We start from the raw sequence: 11,899 nt of genomic DNA on the forward strand, positions 1-11,899 counted from the left end.
GTCAAGGGCATGTACCTTGGTTGCAGGCACATCCCCAGTGGGGGGCGTGCAGGAGGTGGCTGATCGATGTTTCTCTCTCATTGATGTTTCTAACTCTCTATCCCTCTCCCTTCCTCTCTGTAGAAAATCAATTAAAAAAATAAAAAATAAAATAAATAAATAAATAAAAAGGAACCCAAGCTTTTTCTCTCTGATGCTTTCAAGTTCCAGTTTAGAGGCAGGGCTACCCAGGGAGATGGAAATCAACCCACTTTTTATGTTTGTAAGAAATTTCCTTCCACCCAAACCTCCCCATCTTTGATTTCCCAAGAATGCACTTACCCCTGTGCACCCAGCACTGGTCTATTATTTATTACAGCTTTCCTGTAAGCAGAAAGCACTTGGTAATTGAAGATAATCCTGCTCCCACATAAAAACAAACAAACAAAAACCCAAAACAAAACAAAAAACAAACACGGACTTATCTGTCACTAAAAGGCCTCAAAGGCCTAGAAAACATAAAGAAGCATAATTTTAGTCCTAAACGTTTTGTTTTGTTTTGTTTTGTTTTCTTAATGCTTTCTAGCACGTTAGCAGAGTGAGCTCATGTCACCAGCACTTCTTTTTCTGGAAGGCTGCTTCCCCGGGTTCCTGAGTAGAAAGACAGGTCCAGGCCTTCATCTGGAATAGCATCCCAGCAAGTGAATGCTTTCACCGCTCCTCCCATTTCCCCCAACTGGGGGCAGCTTTCCTCCTCTAAGACGAAGTTGTTGAGAGCCCACTAAAAAACACAGGTGTGACCACATTCTGCTCCGGTGGTTTTCCAATGAGGAGAAAGCCAGTCGAAGCTCCCTCGCCTTGTGCCAGCAAGACAAGCCACCAAGTGCATTGTGAGCTTCCATGCAAAATGTCAAGGATCTTCAACGCTGAAAATGTGAGGAAGCCACTGTCCAAAGGGCAGTAGAGATGCCAGGGTCCTCATGACTGGCCTTAGCTTTCCCCTCTCCGCATTGTCTATTACTGACATGGATGATTGAATTGCTCCAACATGTGCCTTGGTCTCTCACGCCTCAGTGACTTTCCATATTCTGCCCTCTCTACTGGAACCACCCTCCTACCCTGACTGCCCAGGAACTGCTGAGTCACTTGCTCAGACATCTCCCAGTGACACCCAATGAACAGGGCCCCTACCCTGACTGCCCAGGAACTGCTCAGACATCTCCCAGTGACACCCAATGAACAGGGCCCTTCCCAACTTCCCCAGCAAGGCCAACTGCTCCCTGCTGCTCTCTATACATTGGAGGGAATCCCACTATTATATAAACCACAGTCAGCTAGAACCAGCTGTGACATGTGCATCTTCTGTCCAAAAAGGGAGATCTTTGAGAGCGACATCTAGACCGTTTCTCTTCTTCATCCCAGAATTAGCACAGTGCTCTTTGCAAAAGTAAGGACTCAGAAAACTTGGTCCACCTGGATGAAAAGACTATGTCGGGTCATCAGAGATGGTGAAGGGAAAGGGAAGAGGGAAGTGGGGGCAGGAAAAGAAGATGGAGAGAGTGGGTGAGACAGAAGAGGAGGGAGAGCCAGGGGGAGTACAGGTGAAATGCTTTAGGATCTTAACATCTGAATTTTTTATGGTCAAAATGTTCTTCTTGTATAACACCTATTGTTTAATTCATGCCAAAAGTCAATGAGCAAATAGGACAGTGATATTAACATTTGTATGTTTGAAAGCTATTGAGGAGGGATTTTCAATCTCAGTGGAACAATAAAGAATGAGGGGTTAAGGAAGAGGAAACAGCAAGAATGCCAGGCTTGCTAACTTGTTCCCCGACCTTCAATCTCTCATCCATCCTCCTCAAGTCTCATATTAAGCCCCTTGGGCAGACTGTCAACAGAAGGCTTCATGGAACAAAGAAGTATTGAAAAGAACTATGAAAATAAAGGGCATTTTAGCTCAGTGAAGAGCCCTCTGATTCAGAAGGGAAATGCTTCCCATAATCTTTCCCTTTGAAAAAAGAATAAAAGAAAAAGGAAAAGGAACCTAGAGTCAGTTCACCTGATGCTGAAAACAGCAATGACAGAAAGTGAAGCTATCCTATGTAATAAAAGCCTAATATGCTAAGTGTCTGGTCGTCCGTTCAACCAATCAAATGTGCTAATGTTATGTGCTAATGTTATGCTAAGGCCGCTCAACCGCTTGCTATGATGTGCACTGACCACCAGGGGGAAGATAGTCGACTGGTCGACCAGTTGCTATGATGTGCACTGACCTCCAACAGTCGGTTAGCTTGCTGCTGTGGTCCAGCTGATCGGAACTGAGCAAGATGGGCCAGACATGCCCTGGTGTCCTCCCGTGGTCCCTCCCAGGCTGGCCAACCTCCCGCATCCCTCCCTGACCCTGATCATGCACAGGTGGGGTCCCTCAGCTTGGCCTGTGCCCTCTCACAATTCGGGGCCCCTCGGGGGATATCAGAGAGCCCATTTCAGCCTGATCCTGTAGGCCAGGCCGAGGGACCCCCACCTGCACAAATTTGTGCACCGGGCCTCTAGTTGTATATATTTGATCACCATGGAATTATAGATAAAAGCCTGGGGAATCCTGACATAATTTCAAAGAAGTCTGAAAAAGGAAAGACAGGACATTCATGGATTGGCACTCTGAATCTGAGTTCTAGAGAATTCTCTCTGGAATGGGGAACTTCTAGAAAAAGGCAAAATAAGCTTCAGTGTAGTCTGTTTAGGACAACCAGTGCCAGAAAAAAAAAAAATAGAGCTCATTTGCTGGTATTTCTCTGAAGGAAAAGGACTCACGAGCATTTTGGTTGGTAAAATTCTTCAGTGTGTGAAAAGTTTAACAAAACATACCTGGTTTCAGGCTCTGTCACTGCCTTTAGTCATTGTGGCAGCCAGAGACATCATCATAATTCCCCTTAGCCCCTAGGAGAGTGGCATTGTTCCCTGTCTGTTCCCCCTTGAGACTCACTGAGGCTCCTGCCTCTCCCCTTAAACTCTCCCTCATTTTTACAGATAGAATGAAGTTGGGTCCAGAGAAGAAATGTGATTCTGCACAGTAGCTAAATTGGTTGTTAGTAGAGCCTGGCTAGAATCCAAACCTTACAACTCAATCCATTGCATGGTGTCTGGGGCTTGTTGAGAAAGGCAGCTCAGGACCCTAATACCTCCTGGAGAAGCTTCATGGATTACCTATCCTGCCCCACGTCCTGGACAAGGCAAGGAAACTCCCAGCAATCTCCTTACTTAAGAGATGAACATCTGTGGGTCTGTTGATCAAGGGTGAGAGAGATCAAAATTTTATTTCTGATGTTCAAAAGCCACTTAACATTTTCCAGAAAAAAAGTAGAGATAAAGTACAATATGATGTCCAAAATAAACTATAGTTTTTAAGCATTAAAGTATGTATTATTCAGTGTCGGCTTCATCTAACCAGTGACTCGCTGCATCAATTTAACCCTAAAGTCTAAATCAACTTTGGATTAGCCTCGGATGAATGGAGCTTTGTTCAATTGTGACTCCTGGTTAGAACAGCCGCTGTGGGTTCCTGAAGTGAATCCTGCCATACCTAGCAGAATAACACACTGATGGAGATGTTCCGCATGAGGCTGCACTGCTGTCATTTTGCTAAGTTTGAGAAGTTCTAGAAAATGGAGAAGGCTTGTGGAGGGGGAAGCATCATACTCACAGAGGGAATTTTTAAAGAGTAAGTTTGGTTCTGCAATAGAGAAGTATATTGGGGACAAAGGACTGCAGCGACAAAATCGGGAATTTGCCCCACTTCAAAGAGATGGGTCTCATTATAGAAAGATACACCCAATGCCCAAGGCACACAGGGCAGGAGACTAAAGAGTGGGATTTCCTGAAGGTTCACAGAGTGGTAAACAAAACCCACTGGGGGAAGAGCCCTGAGAACCATGGAGGAGAACTGAGGAGGGGACCCTGCCCTGAGGTAGCCACCACTTTTCCCGGGGGCACTGGCCGAACCGGGAGAGTCAGAGGCCGACAATGCCAAGGGCTTGATGAACTGATTCGGCCAAGGTGTTGTCTGAGGTGACAGAAGCAGGAACGTACAGAGGGCTGGGCACCAACCCGCCCTTCTAACCTTAGGCTGTGTCACTTCTTCTCATTAGCCTTCCACGTCCACTGGACGCTCTGTTCCTCATGCAAGCATGTCTTTCGGGGTCTCATCAGTAACTGTGCGTTCATTTTTCATAACAACTGCGCACAGCACCTTCTGCCCTGTGCCTTCCTCTCTTAATGGACTGTGAGCGCCTTGAAAGTGGGTGGGCGTTCCATCTCCTTCATGTCTGTGCAGCCAAGGCTTAGCATACATGCCACTAAATGTTTGCCCAGTGGAAACAAGAAATGAAGAAAGGATGAAAAATAAAAAATCTGTCCAAAAAGAGCATGAAGAGTCAAAATAGAGAAATCAAACAGAGGTTGGAAACGGAAACAAAATAGGAAAATAGAAGATTGGTATCCAAGAGATGAAATAGCACAGAGATAAGTGGAGGATGAGAAGAAGAAGCGGATGAAGACTCACCGAGAAGAGAGTTCCATTGTGTTCCTTGGGGATAGGTGGCATGTGTGAGGAGCTACCAGGGGTTATTTTTTTAATCCATCAGTAAAATGAGAGGGTTGGGTTAGTCAGTGGTTCTCAACCTTCTGGCCCTTTAAATACAGTTCCTCGTGTTGTGACCCAACCATAAAATTATTTTCGTTGCTACTTCATAACTGTAATGTTGCTACTGTTATGAATCGTAATGTAAATATCTGATATGCAGGATGGTCTTAGGCGACCCCTGTGAAAGGGTCTTTCGACCCCCAAAGGGGTCGCAACCCACAGGTTGAGAACCGCTGAGCTACATGAAGAGCAAATACCCAACCAGGCTGATGGAAGCTAACCCTTTAGGCATTCTCAAAGTAGGAGAGATCTTGTTCAATGCTCTTCCGAAACATCTAGGTCTACATTGGTGAGGACTTGTTTAATTGGGTCCATTCACTAATTTTTTAACTTCCAGGAAACCCTGTGGACATATAAAATTGGCCATAGAATCACAAAGCTGGATTAAGATAACAGTCCCTTGAGTTCGGGGTTAAATCTTAAGTGCACTGTTCATGAGGAGTATATATCCTCAAGCAATGTAAGTTTCCTGGGCCTCAGTTACTTTATCTGTAAAATGGGTAGAATGGCGTCTACCTCGTAGTATCTACTGAAGAGGGTTGTTATGAGGATTCAATGAAATAATATCCATAAAGCACTTAGTAGCTTACCTGGCAAAGGTCAGGTGAGGCGTCACACTTTATCTGGCTTATACTAAAAAGCACTTAATGGGGGTGCAGGAGGCTCCTAGCTCTGTACTATGGGCCGTGCTTTTCTTTCGGGGCACAAACCAGCCCCCCACCCTTGTGGAAAGGCAGTGAGACTCCTGGGAAGACTGTGACACCTGAACAAGAAAAGAAATAGGAAGTACGTACTGATTTGAATCATCCTCCATCACCATACATTTGGGCCCTTTACCTTTTACTGCCCCACACAATGCAATATGCAGGTCATAGAAATGTATACTTGAAACCTATGTGATCTTATTAACTAATGTCACCCCAATGAATGTAACTTAAAAAATAAAATAAGAGCCGAAACCGGTTTGGCTCAGTGGATAGAGCATCGGCCTGCGGACTGAGAGGTCCCAGGTTCGATTCCGGTCAAGGGCATGTACCTGGGTTGCGGGCACATCCCCAGTGGGGAGTGTGCAGGAGGCAGCTGATCGAGGTTTCTCTCTCATCGATGTTTCTAACTCTCTCTATCTCTCTCCCTTCCTCTCTGTGAAAAATCAAAAATAAATAAATAAATAAATAAAATAAAATAAATTAAGAGCCCTGGCCAGGGTTTCTCAGTGGTTAGAATGCCGGCCCAAGCACCTAAAGGTTGTGGGTTTGATTCCTGGTTAAGGACACATACCTGGGTTGCAGGTTCGATCCCCAGACACAATTGATGTTTCTCTCTCTTTCTCTCTCTCTCCCCTTTCCTCCCTCCCTTCCACTCTTTCTAAAAATAAATGGAGGGTAGAAGGGAATCCTCCAATGAGATTAACAAAACAAAACAAAAAAAGAAAGAAAATAAGAAAGTACTGATTTGATATAAAATGAAAGGCTCTTATGTATTCATCTACGTTTGTTGTTTTTCTTTCTCCTTGTGCATTTGTTACATTGCTTCCTAAAACTAATTACCTAATTACAGAGGGTGAAAGCATTTAAAGGATTAAAGTGCGTTCCCTCACATGTAATGTGGCGGAAGAGATGTTTATTAATTGCTCTACTGAAAAATGCTCCAACCCCTTTCACAGCCGCTGAGTCATTCATTAATCTGCCCCCTCCACCCATGTGTTTAACCAGCTTTAATCCCCCCACCCCCAAGGTACCACTAAATACTTACTGTCGTTTATTCTAAGCCCTTTAATTAATCACATTAGCGGTCATGTGTTGACCCTCTTCTCTCCCGCATGCCATTCCTGCAATTTCCTGGGGAAAGAACCAACAAGAACACACGTTTCTAGCAATGGCTGAGCGGCACTTCGTCAGCAATTATTCCTTTAAAATTGGAGTCACCAACACTTCAGACAGGAGAGGTGAAAATGTGGCTATTTTTATTGTGACATACAGATGTGGTTGACATTTGAATTCTGCTCTGTGTAGAGGAGAACCAGAGGTAAACACATGGAAGAACCTTCTGCTCAGAACCGTGGGCTCTGCCAATCAGAGATCCATGTAGACTATTTAGGAAGGAATTAAGGGAAAGAAGTTGGGAAGGAGCAAGGGTCCCACCAGAGGAAATGCATAGATGGGGTTCAGCAATTGAAGGGACAGGATCTGGGCAGTAGGTCCAGCAGGGGACAGGACTTGGAGAGGAGCCAGGGGCAGAAAGCAGAACAAGAGTAGCACAGAGGGCAGGCAGATGTGGGAGACAGCCATCTGTGGACTTTGCAAGGAGCTAGGAAGGTCACCTCGCCTGCCACTGAGCTCCCGGTAACCTCGTCTACGTCTGGCTGTGAATCCAGACACATTCACTGAATTTTCTGGAATGAAGAGTTAGCATATACACCTAAGGTTTTAAGTAACTCCCATGATGTAGTTAGCATGTTGACTCAAATAAATACGAACTTTAAAGAAAGCATCCCCTATATTATCATTGTGTTTTAAAGCTAAATAAAACATTTAAAGAGAAAATTATGTTAAAACAAAATGCTACCCCACAGAAGAGAGAAATCCACAACCAATTACTAAAGCTACATAGCATATTTCAGTGTTTGGGGTTAGGCTAAAATAGCATTACTTTTTTTATTCTAACAACAAGGAAGTTGGCTTACTGTGAAATTCCAGGAGGTCCTCCATAAAGCAAGGAGTCATGGTGTAGTGAGCAGGTAAACACACCTTTGCCCACACATGGTAATACTGCCCTTGTAGGTCAGCCTAAGCCACTGGCCCTTCCCTTTGTATTTCTAGGGGTGGGGTGGGGGGAAGGAATCACTCTGCTTAAATTGCAAAAACTAAATTTGAAATGTCCTCCCCACTCTGCTTTGTCAATTACCATCACACCTGCCCTTCAGAAGCCAGCTTAGAAACCCCCAGCTAGGACCTGCTGATAACACTTTTTTATGACAATGACAACTACTACCATTTCTGGGGATGTGCCCAAGTGCCTCCAAAACACACCTCCAGGCCTACAGATAAGAAAATGGGGGGCTGGACATTCTACCATATTAAGGTGCTGATCTGTCTGCACGTCCATTATTCATGGCACATTTCTCACCCTCAGAAGGGCAGAATCCCTTCTCATTTCATCTTTGGTTTTATACCCAGTAGTGTTGGCCACATGGCAAGGACCTAATAATGTCTGTTAAAGAGAAAGTGCAGGGGAGAAAGAGAAAAGAGAGAGAGAGAGAAAGAGAGAGAGAGAGGGAGAGAGAGAGAGAGAGAGGAAGGAGAGAAAGAAGGAAGGAGAGAAAGAAAAGGAATAGGAGTCGATAGAAACACATTTTCCATGGACAGGACCCAGGGATAGAACTGCAACTCTTCCCAAGCACAGCCAGGTGCGAAGGCACCTCTTCGCCGGGAACCACGGAAGCCCATGGGGTCTGACTGGGAGATGAGGGTGGCGCTCCTGACTTGCCCCAGGCCGCAGGACCACCGCCCTGGGAAGAACACTTACCAAATGCTTCCTTGTTGATGGAGCTTTACCTGCTTCGCATGCACCAAGGAATAGATTCACACTTGAAAACTGCAATGAACATGGCACAGTGAGGTGCATAAAACAGTGAATGTTTAATGAATAATCAGAAAGTGATCGGCCACATAAATGCCTCCAAGTTTAAATAAAGAAGAAATAACCCTGACTGGGTGGCTCCATTAGTTGGAGCATTGTCCCATACACCAAAACGCTCCAAGTTCAATTATTGGTCAGGATACATGCCCAGGGTGTGGGTTTAAGCCCCTTTTGGGATTCATATGGAAGGCAACCGGTCTCTCTCTCTCTCTCTCTCTCTCTCTCTCTCTCTCTCACTCTCTCTCTTTTTCTCTCTCTCCCCCCCTTCCTCTCTTTCTCAAAAATAAAAAGAATAACATGGAAATAATATTTTCTGAACCAGAACCAGAGGGAAGGGTTCCTTGCCTCCCTCTCACCCAGCAGAAACCACTGTCCTGTTATCACAGAAATAATGTTCTTGCTTTGCTTTCCCTTTCCTCTTCTGCGCCTCTGCATTCTTGCCTAATTATCCACGCCCCCTAACTGGTAGGTATGCGCTGTCCATCCCTGCCTCAGGGACAGCGAGTCTGCAGTACGGAGCTCAGGGGCCATGGTGCCCACAGGGTACAGGAGGCAGAGCAGCCTTCTGGCGGCAGGGGAGGGGGTGAGCTTTGCAGCTCATATGGCCTGACTCCGATCTTTGCCCAGAGCTCTGTGACTCACAGCTGCCAAAGCACAGCGGGCTCCTGCTTGCCCCTGGCAGCAGCCTGTGTTCCCATCAAGGCCACTCAACTCAGCACAAGGCTACCCAGGCGCCTCCCTGGAGCTTAAAGCACCAGTCCTGGAGGGGCCCTGACGCTGTTTCATATGTGAACTGACCCTTCACTTAAAAAACCTTCTTATGTCACCAGGACAGACAGAATCCAGAAATCACCCTCTCAAACTCCTAAAATTGGAAAGAGCAAGAAACCTGAGCTCAGAGAGGGAAGTGACTCGTTCAAGGTCACACGCTGTGATAACGCAGGGCCCTAATAAGGACAGAGAAGTAAGACTCCTTTCATCCTGTTAAGCGCCCAGCAGCGCTGAGGCCCGATGTTTCACTTTCCGTTCTGGCTGGCCAACCCCCTTGGTTCCTGCTCTGTTTTGATGAGGTTCTGGGAAGCACGCCAGCTAACTCGAGGGATTCAGCTAAAGCCAACAGGAAGACTTTCACTTTTCCCCCCTAAGCCCAACTTTGAGGCCAGAGTCGAGTGATCCTGGCAAGGGTAGGGGGTCACTGTCCCCATAGCCCCATGGATGACCAGAGGCCATGATAACTAACTTACACTCACTGAAGCCTTTGTACAGGGCTCTACAGCTCACCACATGCTCTCACATAGGCGATCTCACGTGACCCTCATAAGACTTCCCTGGCAAGAGGCAAGAGACGAGGCTGGTCATTTTAGTCCTGATTTTAAAGGAAGAGACGGAGCATGTGTCTGAGGTCATCAGACTAGTGGAGCCGAGGTGACCCACTATTCCATCGCCAGACCTGGTGGCAGGAGAGAAGAGAGCCTGGGTGTCAGTGGCCTGTGCTTCATCCTCACTCCATGATCACATGATACTGACAAATATTACAAACAGCTCCAATGATGACCTCTGTATCTCAATCATCTCTCTATCATCTTTATAGGCCCCCAACACTGAAGGATCTTGGTGGGGGGTGTAATTTGATTTAAATATAATTTTACCTATAAAGAATGCTTTGCATCATAAAAATCAGTCAAGTATGGCATTTTTCTGAGATAATTCAGGCTGTCTTTGTCTTCTACTAGGGTATCTCCATAGCTTTGTGTCAGTAGCATATTTGAGCCACAAGTAACTACAAATAAACTATTTCTCTCCTTTTGTGGATGAAGAAACCGAGGCCAAGACAAAGGACAAGACAACCTTCCCCAGTTGACGTAAGTCTCTGGGAGAGTGGGGACAAACACCCAAATCTCCCGAGCTCCAAGTCCATGTCCCTTCCACCCCACCCACCTGTCCCAACCCCCCTGTCTGCCATTGAAATGTCTCCTACCTATGCATTCTCACACAATTCAGACCAAGTATTTTGTCAGGACCTATCCTAACTGTGGATGTGTCTTGTTTATTGTAGCATCATTTCACTAAGCCCCCATCTCCCTCAAAAACCTTTCACCTGACACTCCCCCTCTCTGAGCCTGAGGTCCTCACCTGGAAAACACAAATAAGCCACATGCCTCCCCTCACACTGTGGCGACCTCTAAACTGAAATGCAAATGGGAGAGGTTATTATCAGTATTTAGCTCTGGATTTGCATTCCATGCGATTGTGCCTCAGGTTACCAACCGGTGAAGGGGAGTGGGCGCTGTCTAGGATCTAGCCCAGAGTGATGCTAGGGAGACGTGTGTAGAGGTCAACCTCTCCTGGGCCCTTCCCAATGAAATGCTTTACAATTATTAACCTCCTCAGCAATGAATCATTAGCATCTCACTGATCTGCATGAATCATTTTATTTATTCACCTGCATCAATGTCGCAGTTACTGTGTGCCCAGCACCATGAGGAGAGGCAGAGCATCGAAGCCACAGCAGAGCCAGTCCCTCCCTTCAAGGAGCAGACAGTCCCGAGAGAAAACGACACAGACCTACAGACAGGCAGCCTGGCTCTAAGAAGGTGCATGCAAGCATTTCAGAGAGGACCACACGGTAAGGCCTTCTTCGTAGATTAGTCCATTAGGAAGGAGTTCCTACTGCTTTGAGACAAAACAAAATAAAAGAGCCAGTAATAATTAGAATTAGAATCTTCCTCCGGGACCCTCTCAAAATCAGCACAAGAGAATCCTGGCCCAGCGGACAGGTCCCTTTCTGAAAAGCTCCCCCACTTGACCGGCCACAATCAACGGCCCCTGCTCTGCATCCCAGGCTCTGTCTGTACTGGCTCTGGTCCTCCTACTCCTTCTCGTGATCTCACAGTGGTTTGTAAATCTCTCTCTGCTCCCTTCCTGGTCCAGAAAGACACTGACTGTGCCCTGCTCCTGCCTCCCTCCCTCCTTTTCACTTCGCCCACTTTAAAGCCACTGCATAGAATGGAACCTACAGATATTTATGGATACAGGCTGACCAGAATGGAGTCGCCTCCTGACAAAGGGCAGGCTTACCGGTTTTCACAATCTGGTTCCACTCTCTCCATGCTGCTCTAATTCTTCTGTTAGGGGCCCATTTAAGACAGGTCACCTAAGTGGATGAGGTGCAAACGGGTTTTACTCCATCCTTTAGAGCTGCTGGGGACCTGTGGAGAGGCCCAGACTGTATTTTAAAAGCAATCATCATCACTCCAAACAGACACTATAAAACACACACACACACACACACACACACACACACACACACGCACAGCCTGGCCAAGATGATGGAGCAGGTGTGAGGCCTAAGCTTCAGTGTGCCCAGGCCCATTGGTGACGCATTTCTGCAGCCATCAGCCACTCGGGCTATTTATACGTCCCCACTGAAGACTTTGTGTCCTGGCCCCTGGCTCCTCCCTCCCTGTCCCATTCATCACCAAAACTTTATGGAATGCTTGCATCCACAGGATGCTGACTCATGGATCCATGCCAATCTGGTCTAAAAAGCTCTATAGACTATGGACATCTTGGGAC

At 46.3% G+C, this 11,899-nt stretch overlaps 1 long non-coding RNA gene across 1 annotated transcript; it reads right to left on the bottom strand.

Annotated features, from left to right (window-relative positions):
• Positions 1-5,190: 5,190 nt before the first annotated feature.
• LOC102249506 lies at positions 5,191-8,337 on the bottom strand. The gene is made up of 3 exons (XR_314587.2): positions 8,210-8,337; positions 6,437-6,522; positions 5,191-5,447 (listed from the first exon to the last, which is right to left on the bottom strand). It is a non-coding gene; the product is annotated as an uncharacterized LOC102249506 (long non-coding RNA).
• Positions 8,338-11,899: the final 3,562 nt, after the last annotated feature.

This window comes from Myotis brandtii, unplaced genomic scaffold, assembly GCF_000412655.1.
Source record: "Myotis brandtii unplaced genomic scaffold, ASM41265v1 scaffold813, whole genome shotgun sequence".
In the NCBI taxonomy this organism is placed as follows: Eukaryota; Metazoa; Chordata; class Mammalia; order Chiroptera; family Vespertilionidae; genus Myotis; species Myotis brandtii.